The sequence below is a fragment of the Oxyura jamaicensis genome, chromosome 11, assembly GCF_011077185.1.
Source record: "Oxyura jamaicensis isolate SHBP4307 breed ruddy duck chromosome 11, BPBGC_Ojam_1.0, whole genome shotgun sequence".
NCBI classification, from domain to species: Eukaryota; Metazoa; Chordata; class Aves; order Anseriformes; family Anatidae; genus Oxyura; species Oxyura jamaicensis.
The window spans coordinates 5,794,738-5,819,649 of NC_048903.1; the positions used below are offsets into that span (position 1 = coordinate 5,794,738).

Sequence of the window (24,912 nt, forward strand, 5' to 3'; positions counted from 1 at the left end):
GGCAGGAAGATTGGTCTTCACAAGAAAAAACTTAAAACCATCTCACAGGTGGAAGTGGAAGCATTTTCTAATCTAGCAACATGGTCAGGAAGGAATTTGAAAGCTTACATTTAAATGGCTTAGGCAGATTTGTAGTTATGTGCCAAATGGATACATTTGCATTCATGCATTCAAATATGCAGTTTAGTGTGAACACAGTCTGCGGTATCCTTTGCAGTCCATTTACGTGTTTTTATCATACTGCAGGTTGTTAGAATTTCACTAAACTCCCTCAGCAAGTCTGGGAACAGTCTTATTTTTTTCAGTTATCCTTTCAAGTTATATTTATTAGGTGTATTCTTCAGGCTTTCCTGGATAGACTTTGATGGGTTCAAAATTTGAATTTGGAGGGTTGAAGATCTAGTGTGTAGAAACTGCATAGCTGGAGGGTTAGCGAAGAGAGAGCCCTTTAGCACAAAGTTATGCTGGACAAAACCTATCTCAGCTGGTTGCGATTCACAAGCAGTTAAGACTGTTTGGTGGTGTATGTGGACTAAAGGCATGAGTCCACACTGGGAGAACTATCAACGTGGTACACCTGTATTGTCCATGGGTAATAAGTGTGAATGAGCAAATTTGAAATGGATGAAGTATTGAAGATACTCATATAAGTATTCCTTCAACTTTGACAAATTCTTTCATGTTAGTTGGTAGATACATCCTATTTGTTACTCACTCTAATTTAGTCATTGTCATTATGAGTCTGGCATTCTTCATAGGTATTATATATATTGTGTTTTGGTTATGTGCAAATACATCTGTCTGCACTACATTAAGAAAAATAGTTTTATAATGCATATGCACCATTTCAAAAATATACAAATATATTGCATTTGTCTTTGAAAAAAAATGGCTGATGAATGACTTCAGACAGTGATATATTTATGTTCATGTAATCTCTGTGTTTTCTTTAAATTAAATGAATTTACTTTCATTTCATGAGGTAATAAGTAAATTAAAGGAAAAGCCCTTTGTAGGCTACAGTTTTTATGATTTCCTAACCTTAAGAAAAAGAAAGCTGGGCCAACTAAGTTGTTCTTGCTTTTATTAAAGTTCCTGTTGGCAGCGCACTGATGGGACACATTAATCTTAGCCCCTTTTCCTCAGTATTAATACTTAGAGGCCTAGGATGAATAAATCATACTAGAGCCCATTTGGATCTGTTGGCACCTTCCCTTTTACATTGTTGCTGGATGAAAAGGCTTCTCTACGTGTTAAAGGCTTGGATAACACAATTGGCTGATCGCAAAATTACCTACAATAATTTGTGAGTGTTCTGCTGGGGGTAGGAAGAAATGAGGCAGAATGGTCTGAGCACCTGTAGTTATTCAAAAAAATAATGGCCTCACAAACATGTGCAACAAGCCTGCTAGTTGGTACTCATAAAAATACTTACATTTGCTTCTGGCCCTCAATGCCCTGTGTAGTCTTTGTCACTGAGATCAGCCAGTGGTGTTTCCAGTCTAGTTCTGAGGTATTTGTTGATGATAAGGACGAAAACAAAAAAAAAAAAAAAAAAAAAAAAAAAAAAAAAAAAAAGAGTAGTTGAAATGCATCCTTTTGTGTTGCATTGGTCTGTCTCCAATCACTTCATTAAAATTTTTGGAAGCCAGGGGATAGGCCACATTTTTTTCAATTCGGATGGACTAAAAGTAGATTTTTCTATTTTTTATCTTTCCCTTTATTATTACGTGAAAGATTAAAATATACTGCAAAATAAAATTATCAGACTCTAAAAGTAATTTCTTGCTTCAGTTTCCTCACATTTTGCTGCTTTCTGGGGAGCTTTTGTTTTTCTTTGAATCTGTTTGTGTCTGCAATGAGCCAGCCCATTGGCTTAGAAGCCCCTCAATGCTTTCTCTTGCCAAACTGCCAGGCTCTCAAGGTCTTCCTCCAAAACACTGCCTCATTTACCTCAGAAACAGTTATTGGCTGCCAGCCTCCTTGGCCCCCTCTGGATTCAATTCATATGCATGTTCAAGGTAGGACACAACCAAAATGTGGCTGTGCGCGAGCAGGGAACAAAGGCTACTGTGGTGGCCAAGGTGAAGAAGCAGAAGGAAAGACAGGGAATGAGTTGTGCTCTGCAGTACTGTGGATCTGGCAGGTTTATAGCCCCTTCAATACCTACCCAAAAAATCACTGGTGTGATTCCTTCTCTGTGGTCTCAGCTGGATTTACCTGTACTCTGGAGTACTCTATGCACTTAAAAATAAATGGAGTGCGGTTGCTGTCTGGGTAGATTTTTCCTGATTCCCACAGCTTTAATTGCTGCTACATGAAAAAGTGGATGCTGACATCAGAGGAAGATTGTCATACAGCTGTAGCTAAACATTTTCAGTGGCAGTCAGTGAACAATTATATGCTACAATTTACACTATATTCTTTAGTATGTCCTTTGAAGAAGCACCTATTATTAGCCAGGCAATAATCAAATACTTAAAATAGGCATATAAAAGAAGATTTGGAATAATGCTTGCTACCATTTAATAAGCATTTCACTCCCTCATGAGATGCACTGAAGTGTAGAAATGCAAGGTATATCACTGTATTTTTAACTGACAAAATTGTTGTTGAGACATTTATATTTTCTCAATGCATTTTATTCATAAAACAATCTAGTTTTATAAACACAGATCATCTTTAATATAATGGATGTTATCTGCAACAATTATTTTGGATAACTTGTAGTAGTTAGATGGCACAAGGAAAATGAAAAACAATGTGAAATGTATGAATACTTTTTATTTTCAATGAAATAATAGAATATTGCTATCATTTCTAACATAAATAGGATCATTTGAAAGCTATCAACCTGTTCATGTGCTGTAATAGATGTAAACATACTTTTTGAAGCTAGCCAGTTGCCTGTGAACTTAGGAAGGAAATATTGCGTTCCTAAATGTGTTATTTCTGTAAAGCAGTTGGTTAGCAACAGTTTACAATCTGAAAACTCAAGCAATGAGCAGTATTTGGTAATGCAACACCAACCATAGCAAGGGTGGGCAAGAGCTGCTGGTTTGTCTTTGTTTTCTTCAGAATCTGAATTTCCAGAGGAAGTGCTAATTTAACTCATTTCTCAGGCAGGAGAACAAATCTCTGTATTTCTACCTTGATGCAGCACCTCCTTTCTGCTCGTCCTGTTTTTGGTCCAGAGCTATACTGAAGTACTTGTAGTACTGTAGTACTGAAGGCTTGTGTAGTGAGCTAATACTTCGTTCAATTTGTCTGCCCAGGACAGATTATGAACAGTACAAGTATATCTAGTTCTGCTCACACGCTTCCAAACTGAGTAGTTTATATTAAAATTACTATTTTTAGAACAGCAGTTAAAGAGGAAAAAAAGTGTTTTGTTAAATCTTCACTTGTTAGCTTAGATCCTTAAAGTATACATTCATCAGATGCTGAATTTAAACTTCACTTAGTAGCATTTTTATAGTCCTCTTACACTTTTGACCTTCTGACTTGAGTATTACAATAAATAAATTAAAGAAATACATTATGTAAAGACTGATATAAAAACAAAGGTTCTATCAGGTATAGCACATGAATACCACTTATTCTGTGTTTACTTACTGGTATTTGGAGGTTGTGAAATCTGGATTTGGGGAGAGCAGGCAATGTTTGTCATTTTGTAATAATTTAGATGATAATCATCTGTCTGTTTTTCCTTGAGGTGTAAATTATAATTCTCCATTTCAGGAAAACCCTACCAGGATATTTGACTGCAGAGAAGTAAAGACTGCAAGATTGAACACTCACTTTAGAAGCACCCCAGAAGCAGACCCTCTTCATGAAGCCTTGATATGCACTACCACGAAGATCAGGAACTTTAAATAAATAAAAGGTGCTGAATATCTCACTTACTTTCCATATTTTCATGATAGGGTCCTCTCATAGGTAATACATGCATTGTGTGGTCTCAGCACATTGTGTGTCACATCAAATTGTATGAATTGTGTCTCTGTGGAAGGGCCCAGTTTTAATGTGTCTTTTCTCTTAGAGGTTTGTGATACCTGGTGCTTGGTTTCACTTGCCATCAATGGGAAGCTACCACTTTTGCTATCAAGCAGAAGACTGGCCTAGTTTGTAACACCAATTATAATTGAATTGCATGGTGGGCCTGAGTCTAATTTTACCTTGATTTTATAGAATCATTCACTTTAATGGGCTTGATCCAAATTTTCACTGGCATAGCTGCAAGTAAAAGTAGGCCTAATAACTGTCAGGTAAAACAAAATCATTCCATCTTGTAAGCCATAATATAGGTTACATGATAGTTAAGTATGGGTCCAATGAATTCATCTTTCAGATGATGTGTTAAATGGCAGCCTTGGATACTTGTAGTCAATTAAAATTTCCTGGCACTTTTTCACAGGACAAGGGGTGTTTGTTACTAATAGTGTCCAAAAGAAATTCTAGCTAGGATAATTCTATTTTACTTAGCAAAAATTGCCTTTTTGTATATAGTTATGTAGTAGATCTTCACTCCATCTTTTGAAGAAGTCAACTGCATAGTTAGTTTTGTGCAAATGACAGCTGTGTTCCTGGCCAGAAGCAGCATGCAGTAGAGTTACTCTTACTCTGTACCATTGAACTGCAAAGTGTCTTTAAGGTCTAAAATTGAAAAAAACAGTTAAGTGTCAAGACTGCTGTTTAATATTTAAGGGCAGATCCTCAGCTAATATAAAGTACCATAGATTGAATGAAACATCTTAATTTATCTGCCTTTTATTTCTTAAAGTAATGTACTATTTTAATTGTCATGCCCCTTAGGTGTTATTACTCTTGCCTGTTTATATAAACTATCTTGTGACACTTTGGTCTTGAATAAGAAAACAAGGTACAGGCTATTATGTTGTGTTTTTTTTTGTTGTTGTGTTTTCCTCTTTCTTTCTCTTTGTATTAGTACTGAACTTGTTCTAGAAACAGTTCAAATTAGTTACTATAACAATTAATATTCTTTGAATATACCTGTCTTTCTTCCTATCTCTTTGGGCAAACAAATCTACATTTAGGCCCTCCTCAGTTAACACTAAGCTATTGACATATGCAGGAATATCTTGTGGATTTTGCCAGCCTTCAGGAAGGTAGGTAGTGTAGTCATGCTAAAGAATTCCTGCAAGTTTGAAAATGTGTCCAAAGAAGACGTCAAATATACATCTTTAAGTTATATGTGGAGAACAAGGTGTTCCTTGCACACCTTGTGGGATAACCTATCAAAATTGTGGATATGAGATATTTGTTGAGGAAAGGGTTTGAGGGAAACCACAACAGTCAACTCCAACAGCTGCACAGGGGTTAAAGTATTATAGTACCTGTTAACAGGTTATTTGTTATTTCTACATTACCCAACTTCTGTACAACTTCACCATTTCTACCTTTTAAAATGGAGTAGGCAGGCAAGGAGCTGTGGCATTTTGTCTTACAGTAGCTGATTTATTTTATAAGAATATGTTGGCAATACTAGGCAAAATGTGTCAGCAAACTCTCCCTGGAATCAAAAGCATTCCGATTGCCTCCACAGGCAGAAGTTTTCACTGCAGTCTAAAAAACAAACAAATGAAAAACCACCGGTAACTGATTTTGCTGGTCATAAAGTCTAATAGGGATTTTAAAATGTTGTGAACAGGTTTGGATGCATTGCAAAAATCCACAGTGCATGCAGAGCAATACCTGAGCATTTAAGTTAAATACATCAAGATAGAAAAGAGCACTGTGACCAAACTAGAAAATGGAATGCAAACAGAAATAGTGGTTTCAGCTTACCGGCTACAGGTCTCCTAACCTGAAATATTATATTTTTTGGATTTAAATTCTGCAATACTATGTTTGGCTTTTCCAGTCCAAGTCCATAACAAATTACAAATTACTTGCATGCTGTGCTGACACACACACACACACACACACAAGGTAGAAACAGCTGCTGTTGGCTCTGTGCTTTGGCTTCGTCTGATTTGCAAACTCAGCCAACAAACACAGTCCTCCACTTGTAGAGCTTCTGGTTTATCTTGGCCCATTCAACTCTTTGTCCTCTGGCAAACTTTCACTGGAAACCTCAAGCAAATACTGTTTGATCTTTACCAGCTCATCTCAAGGAAGAGTATCCTTGTTTTAGCTACCCTTCCTCCTCTGCAAGGAGGGAGGGGGAAATTTTATGTAAGGAAATCAGCTGTGTACAAGTCCAGTCTTATGAGACTCAAGAAATCTTGAGCAGCTGACTCCTGCACTTTCCATGTGCTCTTCAGTGATGTATTTGCCAGGATAACCACTGACTAATACGCATAATGGCTTCTTACTATATTTTCCATCTGTATTTTCCATGCAGTTTACCTGGCACACTGACCCTCTCCAGAGCTAGAGGACTGCAAAGACCTCCTTTTTGACAAGTTCAGTTCACCGTCTTATGCATTGAACTTAGGTAGGAGTCAGTGCACATCTATTTGGGAGGAAAAAGGTTGGGGGCTATGGCACTTACCTTCTGACAACTGCCACTCACGCAGATCAAACTGTGCTGGTAGCTTAAGTATAATTCTTTCACTCTTTTGAACATTTGAATCAAATTCTGAGACCAGAATGGCCCTGAGACCGAAGAATGGAGGAAATGAATGCCAGAAGAAACAGAGAAAGATTAAAAGACAAAAAAATCTCTCAAAAAGTTCTCTCAGACACCAAGATTTACAAGGAGACTTGACCTCCTACCTCTCAGATATCTCCACGATCATCTGCTCAGTTTCTACTCAGTTTCTCTCTGGAGTCAAAACTGCGTGAAGTATACACAGCAGTTTTGTGTGTTTGTCTGGTGGCTCCCCTCTTTGCCTTCCTTCTTTTCTCCATGCACCCTTTCCTGATTTAAATTGGCTGCCTGAATTTGAGTTACCATCTTTTCCCTGCACTCAGCTTGTCCATAAGTATTTACTTTAATTTGCAGTACGCAGCATGCTCACTTTCTCATTATTCTCACTTTTGCTGTTTGTTCATTGTGAGGTTCTGAATATACTGGATTAAGCATCTCATCCCTAAATCAGTAAAGTCTGCATATCTAGTCAACCTCTTTTTTATTATTATTATATTTTTCTGATAGTAGGATGGCAGAGACATTGAAATACACAACCAAGAAAAGAGGAGGAGTAGATTGGAGGAGGTGTGTGGGAATTTCTAATATGAGCATGAGAAAGTAACGAGTTTCTGATGAAAGGGATTGTGGCATCTTAACATCAAAAATGTTAAATAAAAATAAAATCAGGGTGTCATTGTGGACTGTATGTGAGATCCTAGTACAATACAAGAGCATTCAAAAACCTAATATTGACAATTAATAAAAGTGAATAAATACATGGTGAATTCTAATTGCCAGCTCTATCCTGAATTCATCTTTGTTTAGGTTTTAGAGGGTCTGACTCAGAAACAAACTCACCCTGTTAGTAGTTCATGCTATGTTTAATGACTCAAACTCAGTTTCTTCAAAAAATTGTTTTAAAAATCACTTTGATTTCAGATATCTTTGACAAGATTTGTATCCCAGATATTTGTGCTGTGTGGGAAACATTTCCAACTTTACCCGATGCTTTGAAAGACAAACTGGAACTTATGAGATGTTTAGATATTATAATAGTGGCAGCCAAAGGAATTATCAGGGAGCCAGCTAGTTAGAAGTACTCTGTTCAGATTCAGGGTTTAAAATGAAAAGTTGTCAAGATCTTTTTTTTTTTTTTTTTTTTTTTAAAAAAGTGCTTTTTCTCATTTAGGATGGGAAATTGTTAAATGAAAAAAGGTTTTCAGTATGCATTTCAGATATAAATGTTATCTCTTTAGGCAACTTGAGAAAAGGTGAAAACTTCTTATAAAAGTTTCTTTGTCACCAAAGCTGTCTTTTTGTTAAAGTATTTTTACAACCAAACTAATTCAGCAGCTCTGATTCACTTAGACTGGTGGCATCTTTATTCATTTTCCAGGATGGAAGAGGAATCAGATACTTGCTTCCGTGAATATACTCCCACTATAAGTGTGTGGGATGGGACCTTATTGTGGGTCAAATGGCAGGGTAGTCGCAGGCAGTCGAGTGAAAACCTTGTGAACCATCTGAACTCTCCTTAAACAGCCTGATTAAGTGCCACTCCTTTCTCTGGTTTAAGTAGGTATAATATCAGGAATTGTAGATTAGAAAAGAAATGCAGGACAGAAGGATATGATTTTAGGCTTGGGCAATCCAATCAGTGAAGAGAAAGACATCTAGTAAAGGTTTGTTCCTTTCATAAACAAGTTATTTCTTCTTATTGTGTCATTGCTTATTCATTTGGATTATTAACTTTTTCTTTTTTTAAACTATTAAAGCCTTGCCATTCACCTTCAAAACCGCCTCTAGGCATCTTTGATTTGTATGGTTAGCATTTACTCCCTAAGGTCTTATCGACCTTGGCAAGGTTACAAATCATATTTTCACATGCTTGAATTGCCCTTGACTAATTTCTCCAGTACAGTTTGAACATAAATAACCTTTTCTTTGTCAGTTGCATTTTTTTTAACGTTTCACCTGTTTATTTTTAATAAACATGGTGTGGATATGTGTATGGTTGTATGGAATGCTGCAAAGGAAATCCATATCCAAGTCTGGTTAAATATGAGTTGTTTTGTTTTCCTTGAAAATGTTAATGATAGATGGGAGAATTTCTTTCCTCTCCCCATGAGCCCTTTTTTCTAATCTCTCTTTCAGGATCATACAGTTCACCGTGACTTCTGATGTTATTCTTCCCCATGGTAATTAAACGTTTCTAAGAACAGAATGAAATTAAATTTCTCATTGCGACAAGGGACATGCACTCAATAGTAGCCCTGCCTGTTTATTTAGTAAATATCCAAAAAGATAAAGGTTCACAAAGTCTTGGGATCTGAAAAGTTGGAATTCCAGTAAATAGCAAGTGCTGCTTTCAGGGCTGCTGAAAATAATACAAGATACTGTACGTAGCAACATCAAATAACTCAGCAAAGAAATACAAGGACATAACAAAATTCCCCGTCACTATCCAAGCATCAAGAAAATACCTTATGCAGTGTCACCTAGTCTCTTCCAGACTGGAAGTGCAGTGTATGAGCGCCATGGTGTCAGGGACAGAGGACAGGGCAGTTCCCACATTTGTTGCAGACGTAGGATGTGACCTGCCAAGCTATGCAGCTTGGCAGCAACAGTGAAGATGATAAGGCTTGGAAAGCAAGATTTCTCGGTCCAAATTCAGCCTCTACAGCTGTGCCACTATAGCCTGATGTGCTAAGGGAAAGCACTGTATTACAAAATGCTTTAACCGTGACAGGGCTGAGCATTGTTGGAAAAATGATGTGATTTTGTTACTTTGAGACATCTTAACAATTAGAGTAGAAAGCAAATAGCTATGTTTTTAACTGACTTGAACATTTACACAGTGGTAAATAAGCAGAAGACAGTAAGAAGAATCCAACATCAATTATTATTATGAAGTAATTCCGTTTTTTTAATCTGTTGCTATTACGATCCCAGTAGAAATGCACTAAATAATTTTCTTGATGTCTCTAATACAATATATGTAATCATTTGTTTGCAGATACAGTGAGTGCTTCCTTAGAGATGTAACTGGAAGAAATGTGTAAATGTACTACAGGATTGTCTGTCAGACTGTATATAGCGTTAGCTGAGGCACAACTCTATCATGTGTTTTCTACATATAATCTAGGAATAGGATTTTTCCTTCTCACCTGGAGACTTGTCCTGCTGACCTTTGGCCAAAATTTTATTGACAGCAGTGTTAGTTTCATTTTTGAATTGTGTTTGAGATGGGAACAATACCTTTAGTTCCCGACACCATTTTCAGAAAATCTGGCGGCACTCCCAGCGCCGCCTTTCCAGCTATGACAGGGCTATGGCCAGGGAGTGGGAAAGGATGTTCTCCTTTGGCTCTTGGTGTGCTGCACAGCACTGTTCAGGAGTACCTGGGCCTCAGTGACTTAGCTCTCAGAAAGACAAAGACATCATAGTGACTTTCTCACAGTGTGTTGAATTAGCACCTCTAACTCAGTGTTACATACAGAATACAAAAGCAATACTTAATATTACTGACCAGAGGTTTTCAAGCAGAAAAAGATAACTTCAACTGGGAGCCCCTAAGAGATTCCTATTGTTGAATTTTCATGAAGAAGATCCCTTTTCCCTCTCATCAGATTGAAAATTTTAGTTATAAAATATTAGGTTTTTTTTGTTTGTTTTTTTGTTTGTTTTTCTCCTGAATTAAATCCTGTGGACTTTTATCTAGATCCTATCAGTTCACTATGTCATTTCCACTGATATTATCTTTCAGATCTTTCACTTTTTACAAAGTCTTTCCTGTGACAATCTAAAGTACAGAGTAATTTTACCATGACAGCCTGGAGGCCAAATTATCCTCTTGTTAATATGCTTGTTGCAGAAATATGATTTTCTATGAAGATTGAAGCTGTAGTTTAGGGGATTGGAACCTGCCTGGTCTTCAGCCTAAGAGAAAAGGCTTCAGCCTAAGCAAAAACTGCTCCACTATGATTTTCACTGTTAACACTGTTTACAAAATATTCAAAGGTTATGCAGTCTTTTAGGGGCATAGCTTTAGAGACCATGTTATAAACTCGTGTTTGTAATTTAAGATGAAGTCTTTGCTGAAAGCTCTTGAGGGCTTCTTGAATTAGCTCTCTGAAGTTCTGTCACTTTGGCACATGTATTGTTCCTTTTAGAGAAGGAATAGGGTGATAGAAAGTTGGCAGTGGGTAATTTTCTAATTATGTGGCATACTCCCCATTTCACAGGTTCACTGGCAGTTTCAGAGTACCAAGACGATAAACATAAAACTGATATCCAAGAGGATAAACATAAAACTGATCTTCTGTCCATACAGTGACTCCGAGAAAGATCCAGTCAAATTCACATACATTCAGGTAAGGAAATTATGTGACTTTCCGTTATGAAACAGTGAGAGAATGAATGTTTTCAGAGTAAGCAGCTTTGATTGCTGTGCTATAGTGAGCAAAATACTTTTAAAACTGCAAGTTTTAAGCACCTGGTGGGGTTGAGAGCAGAGACAGTTACATCTATATCTGAAAACAAACATAATCATTGCAGGGAAACAAAGCCTGAGGGAGGAGAAACACCAAATATTTTCAAAAACATAAAGAATTAGATCACTTTCTATTATAAACAGGTTGCCTCATCAGTGTTTTGATTCAAGCTGGTATTCTGTACTCTTCTTCATTCTGTTGTTATGCCAGACTAATAATTTGCTACATTATTGTCAAGGCAAAAAGGGTGGCTTTTACTTGTTTTTACATAATTTGGATTTATGGAATAAGATTCTTACATAGACTTTCTTATATGCTCAATGTTAGAATTAATCACACATTGTTGAAGTTATCATTGCCCATGTCTATTACAAAGCATTCCAACAAAAAATGACTCAATGTTGTTCAACTACCATATATATTAGTCTCTATAGATTTGCCTCATCACCTTAAGCATACCCTCACTTGTCAATAAGAAAAAGTTACAATTTGAATGGATTTACAAAATACAGCTGTATAAAATCTTCACCATGTTCTCTCTCTTCTGTGCTATCACACTGACCCACTGCATCTGATGCATTTGTGCACCTGTAAGTTCTGTTGTTGTACACTTGGAGCCATACTGTACTTATTTCTATGCTCTCCATCAGAGTAGTCTTAACATACATGATACCTGTCCTTCTAGAACACACAAATACAGAAGGAACATTTAATTGTTTTACAAATGGAAAATTAAGTCATTTGCCCAGGACTGCATAGGAAGTCAAGACTCAAGTCAAGACTCAACAGAACTAGGTCCTGTTCCATCCTCTAAATCACATCAAAGTCTTTCCTCCCTAATTTTGTGTAGTTTTCTGAAGTAAGACACAAAAGCAATGTATGTGGTTCCTCTGTGAAGCAGATTTCATAGATATACAAAAATGGGCATGTTAACAGTCTTCCTACAGTTACACCTAATTACTCAGTCTCTTGAATATGCATTGCAGAAGTTTTATCTACCTCTGAATTCATCAGTCTCACTGCTCAGCTTTAATTACTTTACTTTTTCTTGTTTGATTAATTTGCATTGTTGTAGCATTAATGTACTGAGTGTTCTACTTAAAATAATTGACTAATGAAACTTTAAAATTCTTTGCATGTGCTGTCTGTAAATTTACACTTAACAAACCTTGAATTTAGTATTTCCAAGCCATCTAAAGAACATCAACTCACGTGTTGTGCAAACACCATCCTACTGCAGTCTTTATCACAGTAAAATAGCTTTGGTTTTGTTTCATTGAGCTGCATGTTTTGAGCAAGATCCACAAGCACTTAAAGTGTGAGAGCCTAGGACTGTATTTGATCACAGGCTTCAAGAGTTTTTCAGACAATTTAGATGATTTTCTCTGTGCAGACAAAATTCCCAGAATTCTGTTTAATGTTTATCAATGCAAGATCCACAAAGTGTTTCAGAAATCTATTTTATTTTATTTTATTTTATTTAAGTTTTACCCACCTCCTCCTGGTATAAAGTAAAAATATTGATAGTTATTTAGGACAGATTTTCAGTTCTACAGACCTAACATGTTGGAGTACCATGGTCACTACCACTTCATCTTGTGCTTAAGCAAAATAGGCTTAGCTGTTCAGAAGCGTAGCTGGACTGTCCAGGAGGATAACCTGTCATCTCTGCTATATGTAACTCCACACAAAGGATGGGAGTGCAGGAGATGCAAAAGAATGGTAGTTAGCACTATCTCCAAACAGCACAGTAACTGTTTTTTCAGCTGACAGAAAAAGGTTCTGTAATTAAGCCAAGCAGTGTGACACTGCACTGTTGGAATTGATTTCACTTCTTAAACTCGATCTTGTTGAAGTTCACCATCACAGTTCTTGATTAATCCCCCTTTATACTGCTGAAGAGTAGTGAGAATTTAGAACTTCCTAATATTACACTTTTCCACATTGGTCTGTTTCAGTACTATTTTATTTATTTATTTTTAAACCTAGCCAGATTTTTTTTTTGATGGACTTGGCATTTCAATATGGAGCTATTAAATGTAATGAGGTTTGAAGCACAGTTTGGGAGGCAAACCAATTTGCAGGCCTGATTTGTACAGTGCATCAATTATTTGTGCATCTGAAGTGAAACACGATTATGGATAGAGGTTTTGTGGGGCATGGGCTGTTTTATACTGTATTTTCCCTTCTCATTCAAATAGTAATTTTTTAGGTTGCAAATTTTGTGATCCTGAGCACAATTACAACTTTGTTGTGAGATTACTAGATTTATTTAGCAACATCACAATGTAACTGAAAAAAAAAAAAACAGAAATAGTTCAACATAGGGCTTTGTTGGTAGTGGAGAAATCTACTTAATCATAGAGTTGCTGGCTGGATGGTTCATATGACAAAGAAGGAAAGTTGTTAAATTTGGTATTTATGGTATCCAAGAAAATTGAAAGTGGATTGCCAGAGGCTAGCAGAAAAACATGCTAAACTTTAGCTACTCTTAATTTTGGCAGTGGTTGGTTTTTTGTTTGATTATTTTTTACAGAAACACAGCAATTACTTGGAGTGAAGTAGAGATCACTGAAATCACGAAATAAAAGTATTTATATGTTGTACGTTTAAGTAGAATTAGAACATAGGTATTTGTAGGTTAATATTCATTCTTTTAGTATGTCCATATGCTGATAGATAATGATGCATTTAATGAAAGGCAGCAACAGTCTGATAGTTGTAATGCTTATTGAGAAGGGGACAGGGCAAGGATTGTGCTGATGACTTTAATTCTGCATCTTGAGTGTCTTAAAGACTTTGATTTAGAACCATTATGTTCTTTGAATGGAATGGGAATTTGGTGCACTGTGCATCTTCTCTTAATGTTTGCTGTTTATACAAATTGGGAAAAAGCAACAAATAAACCTGTAGACCTTGTAACAGTAATACTTAGTTTTTACATCCCATTTTCTTGCATAAACAAAGCAAACCACCCTATAGGAAAAATAAACAAAAAGAAAATAAATGGATATAGGGAAATGCAATAATTGAAGCAATAAGAATAGCATAAATAAGAATTTTACTAGATTTCTAGGAGGATCATAGACACAGTCCTTTCCCAATATAGAACTAGGCTAAAACATTTATTTTCCATTAGTACGCAGTACTTATAACAGAGACATATGTACTGGAAAGTTGGTTAACAGTGACACTGTTGACTACTATTGTGTGAAACTCTTACCTTGAAGAGCCTTTGAAAAGCAAACTAAAAGGAAAAAAAAAAAAAAAGGAAAGAAAGAAAGAAAAAAAAGCATTCTGTTCTCTTGAGTCATTAGGCTACATTAAGATTTAACAAAAAGCAAATACATGATACAAAAATAATGCATCCTCATCTGAGTCAGAAGACTGTAACAGAGATTTCACTGCATGCCACGCAGAACCTAAAATAGATTTCCGTATTTCAACCCAACAATTAGAGAATATGCAGTTCAAAGGGTCTTAGAGTATACAAGGTATAATCTAGACATTTCATCCATGTTCTCTGGAAGGAGCTACTATTTCTGAAACCAGTTCAGATATGAATAGCAACATGTTAGCAAAACTATGCTGAGAAATGTCGTGATGGCTCTGTAGAAGGTTTTAAAGAATTGACAAAGAAGTGTTACAAGTATTGCAAGTGGGTAACAGATGACTTCAAGGTGCAAAATGTAAGGCCATTTTAATAGTAAATGAGTGTTAAAAATATCACAGTGCAAATATTTGATGTCAAATCTATTTGTCAAGTATGTTTGGAGTAGATCAGAAGTTTTGTGGTCAAGTGATTTTCTGTGTATTTCATGATCTGTAGTGAATTTGTTTCCATGATGTTAGATACAGAGCTATCTCTCCTGCACAGAACTGCATGGGAAAATTAAGGCCAAAATTGTCTTTAACTTGAAAAGAATACCAGTCAGCATCTCTTCCACTGGAAATTTCCATTAAAAAACAAAAAAAAAAAAAAAAAGAGAGAGAGAGAGAGATACACCAATATTCTGATTTTGCAGATGATATTTCAGATTGAGCCATAAAGTCTTAGTGCTTCTCAATGGCAGACTCTGCAGTTTCAAGTTATAGAACCTGAAAAGGATACATGATTAGTGACTCACTTATACTCACTTACTGGGAAATTTTTGTTTGGTAGGACTCTGCCTCTCTGTTAGTGTTACAGAAGAGGGGAAAAGGGGGAAAAATATTGTTCCAGCATTATGAAAGGGTGTTGTTCACTGAGCAAAATATAGTTTTCAGCAAGTGTTGAACTGCATTGGTTGAATCAGTGTGCTGAAAATCATGAAATTCTTCTAGTTTCATTCAATGCAGGATTTCTTACTTCCATGTCAAAGAGGTGGGAGGACCTAGTGATGTCGTTCTTCTTTCTGTGTAAATGAAATACATCACCAGGCAGGTTTACCATGCTTAGGGAACAGGGCACACAGCTGGTGGAGAGAATCTGTCTTTGCACCCACTTCATTGTGTGTTTCAACAAAGCTCACAGACAATTTTAATTTAGTAGATATTTTCCATTTCTTATGTCCCTCCAGCAGTTGCTTTTAGAATTTATTTGAATTTGGTATTATCTCTTGCAGGTTTACCCTATCTTTCCAGGACTTTCAGTGGCATTTCTTAAAAGTGTCTTGCTCAGTTATGCCAAGGTAAATGCTAGCAGAGTATATCCATGCTAGGAAATTGCACCAGTGTAACTATAAACTGAGATAGTTAAATCAGCAGTGTGTTTAGACTTAAGTGCTTTGCTGGATTTTGGTCAAAACTCTTTAAAAGTAATGTGTAATTTTGTTTTTTGTGCCAGCTGTGGGCCAGATTCAGCCACCTGTATTTGTATTGTATGCTCAGCCATGACTATGCCCCAAGTATGTTCAAAACTTAAAACAAGGGGAAGTCCCACTGAAATCATTCAGGGCTTAAGGCTATGCTTGAAGCTAAGCACCTGCTTAACCTCTTTCATGACTCAGGAGGGACTTAAACATATGCTTAGAAAGAATTATATGCTGAAGTTTTGTGCTGAATAAGTACCTTTATTTCTTAAAATGGCAATGAAGAAATTCTTATTTTGAATGTAACGGAAAAATTCCTAGAATCAGTCAGCCAAAGATAATTGCTGTTTGGAGAGCTTTGAATGCACACAGTAAGAAAAGTACATTTTATCCAAAGAAAAACACATCACTTTAAATCAGTACAACCTACAGGGCAATATTATTTTTATTAACACGTATGCCGTAATGCTAAAAGTTGTTATACATTTGATTCAGCCCAATAATCACACAATGTAAATGATATTCAAACAGGAGTGTGTTACATTGCAAAGATTAATTAACCTGAAGGTTACTTTACACTATTCTTCAGGGCAAAAAGTATAATTTACTCTAAGGTTAAGGCACCTTTACCTTGCCAGAGTACTTTAAAATAGTTTTGAAAATTCTTTTGTTCAGGAGCAAGGCAATAAATTATTCCACAGGACAGATTAGGTAGTGCAAAATTCTGCCAGTAGACCTACTTCAAAAGTTATAAAATACACAACTGACTCTTGCTGGGCCACAAGCCCTTCAGGGATTATCCATTTCAGGTCAATTACAGTAGAGAAGAATTTCATGGGGGTACTGTTCAGGTGGGCTTCAGGGGCCACAAAGATTAGATACCTCTTCCCAGTGGTATGCTTTCAGGAATATCCTTACTCCATCTCATTTTTCAGTGTTTGAACAGTTCTGCTTGAGATGTTAATTAAGCCTATAGAATCAAATTTACTACATATTATTACATTTTTACTTTTCTCCATGAAATGCATTTATGTTTTCTGTGCAAGAAGAATACCCATGAGTCTTCAGAAGACATAGCTTTCCTCATGAAACCAACTCTTGCATAAAATTTTGGGTGCTTGCAGTTAGTCTCTGTTTCCTAAATTCAGAGTGCAAGTTCTTTGCCCTGGTGGTCTTCCTTTTAAAGCATTAGACCTGATGCACCAAGCTCTTTGAGAGGCTTTTGGGAGAAATATTTGTGTAGTGCCATAGGACTTCACATTACTGCATGTTTCATATCTGTAGACTAGTCTCAAAATTTGATTTCAGGTGTGTTGGAATTTGTTTTGCTCTGCAGAATGTGTTTACACAAACCTGTGTGAGATTTTCCCCTCTCTATACAAAAAAGCAAAATACTTCTCTTTTCAGTCCCTTTTTCTTTTCCTACTGCTCTGTTGCCTCTCTCCTGTACAGGGAGCATGATAACATATTTAAGCAGTGCACAACATGACATTTTAGCATTAATCTGTAACGTTATTTTATTGGAATGTGTAAACATGTATATTTTTCACTGTCTCATACACCACTACAATTTCTTTTACTCTGTTAAATTCAGACGTAATTTAGGATGGAAAAATACATTTTAGAATTACACCTGCAGCATGTAGTATTAGTATGACTTTTCCATGGCATGACAGTGATGTTTCAACAATCTATACATATTGATTTAGGCTGATAATAAACAATTTGATTAGGCTCTATCTATAGGCTGTCATTTCAATCACTGTCACTGGTCCAATAGAGTGGAAGGCAGCTAGCAGACACATATGGCAAGATTTCTCAAAATAAGAAACTCTGGCCTGATTAGAGCCCTAGGTTCAGTGAATTGGACAAGACAGCTCAGCTGCCAGGTTATTAACTCCCTCAGAAAATACTCTGCCTTTTCCCCGGGGCCAGCCTGAATATTCTGATCTGGATCGATAAGCAATCTCCGGTGTGTACAAAATGCCAGCTAGAATCATTTGTCTCAGTGCAGGCTCCTTACAAAGGATAAAACACCTGCAGTATATGGGCTTCTCTCCCTCCTCCCCCACCTTCCCCTTTTTAACTAATGACCCACAGAGAAGGAAGAAGTAACTGAATCTATTCCATCATCAGGAAGGCTCTCTCAGGTTTGTTTTAATGATCACAACGGCTACCTTTCAATCTTATAAAAATTATATCAGTCATGGTTTCCCTGTGGCATGTTTATGTAAGTAATGTGAACTGCAATGTAATGACAAGTGTACAGATGTCATTGTAAGAGGGCCCTTGGCAAGAAGATATCTCAGAATGTCAGAATTTTAATAAACGGCAGACTGCTGGTAGGGTTCTCTTTGGAGGTTGTCTTTTATATTTGCAATGTGTGCTGTGATCTGTTACTTGGGCCAGAGACTTTTTGAGTATGTTTAGCAGTAAAGGATACCTTAAAATTGATTGGAGCAGAACTATTTTCCAGAGTTTGCCTGATCCGCATATATCCACAGATTTGTTTGTACTAATAGTAGATTGTAGTCATGTAATTCTACTTTCTTCACGTAAGTACAAAAATGTGGAATTTTCATCTGAGTGATTTCAGAACTATCCAAGCCTCTTGAATCTTGCCAGAAAACTACTCCATAAGATGCCTCACACTTCCCTCTTTTGGTTAGAAAGTGTAGCAGACTTGATAGGAAAGCCCCTGCTTTAATACCTCAGCATTGTGCCATTCTTCTTTCAATCCCAGATAAAATCAAAATTGTAGAAGAACATATAAATAGCATTACTAAGAGCCCTTATACAAATAAAAGACAATCTCATTTAACACTTGAAATAAAACATGACTGGGACAGAATAAGAATTAATGATCTCTCTTTTCATCTGGATTATGCAAAATTTAAGAAGTCACAAGTGTTGATACCTGTCTCAGAGTGGCTAGCTGCAAAGTTAAAGCAAAGAATTCCTAGTTCTTGATGTGTGTAACTACATGTTTTGTGTTCTTGTCCTTTTCTTTTTTCTCTTTCTTTTTTTTCTTTTTGACCTTTAGGAAACAATATGTGCTTTGTCTTTCAAAGTTCTGCTTAATGGATGTTTTGGGTGAATTTCAGCTCTAACTTCTTATGTAATGCTCCAGAGTGTGTTCCTGGGCTGTGCTCAGTATCTTCCTTGTTTGAATTTAAATACAGTAAAAGAAAATGTCTATCTGCCAATATGTGCACTTGACTCTAAAATCAAATAACTTCAGAATTGTAGAAAGGCACAAAGTCTCCAAACTCCTCTTACTCACTGGTCATGTATTAACATCTAAAGACACAAGACAGAAAATCCTGTTGTCCAAGAAGTATATAGCGTAATATGTCCGATGTTCTCAGGAAATAAAAGCTAAATATTCTTAGATATCTGCATTCAATATTCACTATATGAAGTCTTATACCAAATACCTGTTTCTGAGTATGGATTAAAATTCTTTCAAGAATAGAAGCCAATTTTAACTTGTTTTTCCAGGCTATTGAACTGGCTCCTCAGCCTGATATAAATTCAGGTATAATTCTGACCTCAGTTTATTTAACCTTTTACCTCCATGTGCCTATATAAAACTTACATTAATATAAACTGGAGGTCCATGCTTAGTTCAGAAATAAAATGGTATTTTGTGTATGTGTTCTTGTGAGAGATTAGAAAGGAGGATTTTAAGCTTTGCATTTGCTCTCTGCCCTTCTTTGCTGCATGATGCGGTTTTGCCTTGATAGTGTCAATAAATTAGAATTCTGCCTTCCAGACAGTTTTTTCCATATTTGCTATCCAAAACTTCAGGAAAAAAAGGATGTTTTTGTTTGTTTGTTTGTTTGTTTGTTTAAAAAAAAAAAAAGGAACAACTTTAATGAATTGATTTCTCAATGTAGAAAACACATTTCCCATCAAGACACTTATTAGAATGTTTATCTCAGAGAGAATGCATACAGTTTATAAGAAAAGCTGATGTTATGTTAATTCCCATTATTATACACAGATAATATTGAGGAAGATGGAACAAAGTGCCTTTAAACCAAAGCTGCTGACATTTTTTTCGTTTGTTACAGTTTTATTGTAGTGAAATATGTTCATTTTAGCAGTGGAAAAACACCCTAAATAGACAGCATAAGAGCAATAAATTGTCACAATGCAGAACACAATTTTAAAATGATGTGCTCTAGAAGTAAGGCTTTTAGACATTTTGGTTTATGTATTAAAACTTACCACAAATTTGATTGAGAATGAGCCCTTGATGGATATTTGCTGCAGTTATGCTGCATTAGACTCGATTTATCCACCACCTCTCATTGTTGCTATTGATTGATTTTTAAATTAGATGAAGGCAATCAGTAAATACCACCCAATCAAGTCCTAAAAACATACAGGAGATTAGACAATTTAGGGTAATCAATGAAAATATTCTGTGATTTGCTACCACTCAATTTTGACCATAAATTACGACCATAACTTGCAAGTTAGTAAGCCATAAAACAAGTGGATGTGACAAGAAAAACTATAAGAAATGAATTAAGGAGATGAAGAGGAACTACTAGTGTTGTCGTTTAATGAGACAAAATTACTCTTTATACATATCTTGCATTTCTAGTTGAGTCTTGCCAACAGTAATGGAGTACCAGAGCACCAACACTGCTCTTCTTTCAGATTTTTTTCTTTTTTGAAACATAAAAGCTTTTGTTTAACAAATCAGACTGAACAATAACTAATCTACCTAATTTTGTTACAGCAAATAAATTAATGTACTTTTATGTTTAAAACCTGCTGTTTGCTAAAAACCCTCACCTACATCATAGGCACTTGAAAACGCTAATTTTAAAGTCACACTTCTACATGGTGTTATATCCTACAAAGTTTAAAGTGTAACAATAATTGAATGTTACTTTAGACCAACACTTTGAAGAAGCTGTGCTTATATGCTATTTTCTGTGATACATTTCACCTGTTTTCTATATTCTGACAACAGTCTCGCCAGCAACTAATAATTCACAGGCCTTAAAAAAATCTGTTTTACAGTTTATTTACTAGCTGAAAATAGGTGGTCAAGTTCTTTGTATTAATTAACTTCAGTATCTATTTGGTATTTCTAGGTAGAATCCATTCAATATTTTAAGGCTCAAAAGTTGCTTAGAAATATATAAACACTAGAAACAACTATAGAGATTATTGGAAGCAATTGGTAAAATAAAGGAAATATTTATAATAAATCTTCTGCCTTCAAAACATAATATTGATGTGATACTGCTGGCTAGCATGCAGAGGTCTACTTGGATAGGCCCTTTATATTCTTCTTTAGAATAAGGAGGAACATTTAGTAAAGGAGTACAAAATAATTTTGGGGAGCATCAATCATAGAAAGGGATTAAAAAAGATGCCTTTGGTGAGGAAAATTTGTGGGCCTTTTTCCGCATGAGCTAGAATTTCAACAGGCCTGAAAACAGCAGAGTAAGCTCCCTTTAATATTTGTGAGAATTAAATACAGGACAGCACTACAGGAGGAATGAACATCCCAAGTATATTCACATACACTAAAATAAGATGACACAAAATATGCATTTGTAGAGCTTGATGACAGAGCATTTTCTTTGCCAGGGCATAAGTGTAAAATGCACAGATGAAACATACTGAAAATATATGAATTTATATTTGCCATGATTTAACCGATGTCCAACAAAGACAGATTTCCCATTACAGTGGAGAAGGTAAAAACCCCAGAGGAGGAAGAAAGCGTAGTGATGTTGCAAACAAAAGATTAATCAGTGAATACTGACTGTATCAGTGGGTGGACTTTGTGTGAGAGGAACCAGGATTAGAACATCAGGATGATTTTGTGTGGAAATGCAAAGCACTTGCTGTAGGAGACAGATGTCTGGCACTAGCTTAAGAAAAAAAAAAAAAAGAGAGAGAGAGAGAGAGAGAGAGAGAGGGTAGTTGTTCTTAGCTGGTTCTTTTTTAAAAGTAATTTCCTTCAGCCTAGTGTTTTAAAATCAGGACTCACTTTTCCACAGATGTCAGTGAAACAGGGTAAGTCCATGCAAGTTCTGGGCCCCTTGTGCAAGTTTCTTTCTCTGTCAGACTCTTTCCACCTGAATTCTGAAGTTTGCATTACAAAACTGTGGTCTGTGGTCTTTCAGATTTCCCATGTTGTCCAGTATATCTCTTTAAGACAATCTAGCTTGAAGAGGAACTATACAGCTCCCTAGTAGAATGGAGAAACATCTCCCACTTCTTAAATCTTATCAAAAAAAAAAAAAAAAAAAAAAAAAAAAAAGTAAAAAGATCATTGAAATGGACTTTGCCTTAATTTCTGCATTGTATCAATTTCTGCAGGCTCATAAGAGGTCAAGAAAGAAATACATTCAGTGCTAATCGTAGTTTTTGTTCCTTTCAAGTAACTTTATTATTAAAAGAAACTTGCCTCACATAATTGGCATAATTTCTGGAAATGTAGTAAAATGAGACTTAGACACAGTTCTCTATAGTAGTATTTCTCCCTTTGTAGGCACTATTACTTCTGAATGTTTTTTCCTTTGATTTGAAATCTCTTTTGAAAATCCATCTCCAGCTTCTTTCTAAGAAATTCTGGATGTGATCAAACCTTTGGAAATCTGGTATAAACTTACAGGATATCCAGCTAAATCATGCAAGCAGGAAATGAAAAAGATGAGAATTTAGATGGAGTCTGGAGCATTTGTATTCCTATATTTAAATATTTGCTTGAATTATATCTGGGTTATAAATATTCACTTTTTTTTTTTTTTTTTTTTTTTTTGGCATTCTCCCCAGTTAATATTGCTCAAGGTAAAACAATCTGTTTAAGTTTTTTCAATGCATCAAAATACTGTTTTCAAAATCATGGTTCTATGAGCTGAAAAACATAAAGAGAAAAAAAAAAATCTAGTAGGGTGGACAGGAAAGGGAGAGAAAAAAGAAATCCTCTGCCTTAAAACAAAGATGGGGACCTACTCTGCATTTGCTGGTCGACTGGTGCAATATGATGAAGCTGGTGTATTCAGTATAACTTTTAGAATAATTGCTTGGGAGGTAACCAGGAGAAGTACATTTTACTTTATCATGGTACATAAATAAAAGGGCAGACTAATTAATCATATAACTTACTAAAAGTGCTTTTTATTTTGCCATTTAGTATGCCAGAAAGATCATTTTCTTTAATGTATATACCCAGTATTAACATGATTTAATCCATCATGTTCTGTATTATGAAATTACTTTGTTTTACTCCCTGATCCAGCTGAAGATCATTAACCCACACTATTATCTAAGTCATACATCATTTGAGTGTATTACCTCATATAGCAAAAAAGCTACTTCCCTAAGTTACACACTCCAACTAAGAAATCATTTTTTCTAGATGTTGCTGACAAGTAGAGCTGTTTTCATTAGAAAGCAGATGGTTCGTTATTTCGATTCTATTCTACCTTCACATTTGCTCCAGCTCCAAGTTCTTTGCTGCCAGTAACCTCATTGTTTTGTTCTCATAACATCCACATCCTATATTCCAGACCTAACTATAAAATGTGCTAAACATTCAAGTTGCCTTCCCCCCAAGACCTCCTCTTTGAAAGCCTAATGTACTCTGCGTCCTCACTTGCTGTAAGTCAATCTTTGAAAAGCAATGAGAGTGAACCTAATCATCTGTACAGTAGCATAAGCTCCCACAGTGTTGCAGGTGTCTGTTAAGAGTGCCAAAGATGTAATTTACACATTCAGATTTGAGGTTGGGCCTGAAGTCACACTACCAGTGAATATGCCACAGCAGAGCTTTAGGGCAGAGTCTGGCCTTCTATCATTTCTTGCATTTGACAGTTGCAGGGTTTATGACAGTTTGATATTTTCACCCTCTGAGTCTATGTAACACAAATTCTGCATGGGTGCCTGGTAGGGGTCAGTAAGCGGTAGCCTGGAATATGAACATAGGCATGATAGAGCCTAGCAAGGGTCACTGTCCTGAATCCAAGTATTACTTTGGTTATGTTCAGTCAGCGATATGTGAATGTAATCTTATAGTAGAGCAGAGAGAAATTAATACCTGGTTGTCCAAACAACAGCAATTTAAACAAAGGCAAACTCTCTCTTGAGATTTCTGAATATTGTGCTGCTAAGTATGGTTCCCCATTATTTCACATAGTTAGATATTCATTGTGTCATTAGCTATGTCATCTACCTGGACATAAAAGCACTGTTGTGTTCTGAAGTACAAAGACATGTGTTTGCTAAAAGTCACTTTCTGTACAGTTCTTGCTCATGTAGGAAGCAGCCATGGCCTCATGTCTGTTCAGTAGCCTTAAGAAATATAGGAGCAAGGGGATTTCCACACATCTTTTTCAAGGAGCCCTTCTTTTCAGGTATTTGTGTAAAAGAGTTGATGTGCATATTCCCAGGACTCCGAACTGTGAGCATAAGTGATAAAGGCTTTCTGGAGTGGTATCAGGACACCTCAGTCACAGTGTATGTTGGATATGAAAAAAATGAAAGACAAGGTGGAAGGTAAAGTTTGTTCCAAGTTTAGTTGCATTTCATGTATACAGATGCTGATTAAGTTGATTCAATTTTTTTAAGGCTACCTTCTTTATAATATCTGTTTTGTGGGACAGTAGTAAGCACAGACATGCATTTTGGAAGAAATATCATAGTAATCCAACGGTATGATATTTCTACTGTATGATTTTATCACCTGGAAAAAAAAAAAAAAAAAAAAAAAAAAAAAAAAGTAATCCCTTCTCAGTAGCTTTATGCACACTTTTTTATTATTATTATTTTCCTTACAGAGGAAATATAAGATGGAAGGATTTTTTTAAGAGTGCTTTGGGAAAAGTGTATTTGTTGAGTTAACAGCAAAGCAGAAAAGTAGTGCTCTTGATAGTCTGGGGAGACTTGTTTTCTTTCCTTTGGGATTTGCAAACAGCAGAAAATTACCTGCTTCTATTTGTTCAGTCTTTCCACAGACATAGGAGAACAGCTAACTCAAAATTCTGTGCAGAATTGC

At 36.0% G+C, this 24,912-nt stretch overlaps 1 long non-coding RNA gene across 2 annotated transcripts in view; it reads left to right on the forward strand.

Annotated features, from left to right (window-relative positions):
- The first annotated feature begins 10,796 nt into the window (after positions 1 to 10,796).
- LOC118172642 overlaps positions 10,797 to 24,912 on the forward strand; it is a 94,582-nt gene continuing 80,466 nt past the window's right edge. The window contains exon 1 of one of the 2 annotated variants that reach the window (XR_004753796.1): positions 10,797 to 10,971. This is a non-coding gene — a long non-coding RNA (uncharacterized LOC118172642). Of the gene's footprint in view, positions 10,972 to 17,901; positions 18,032 to 24,912 lie in introns of those variants that run through there. The other variant, XR_004753797.1, reaches the window with a different exon arrangement.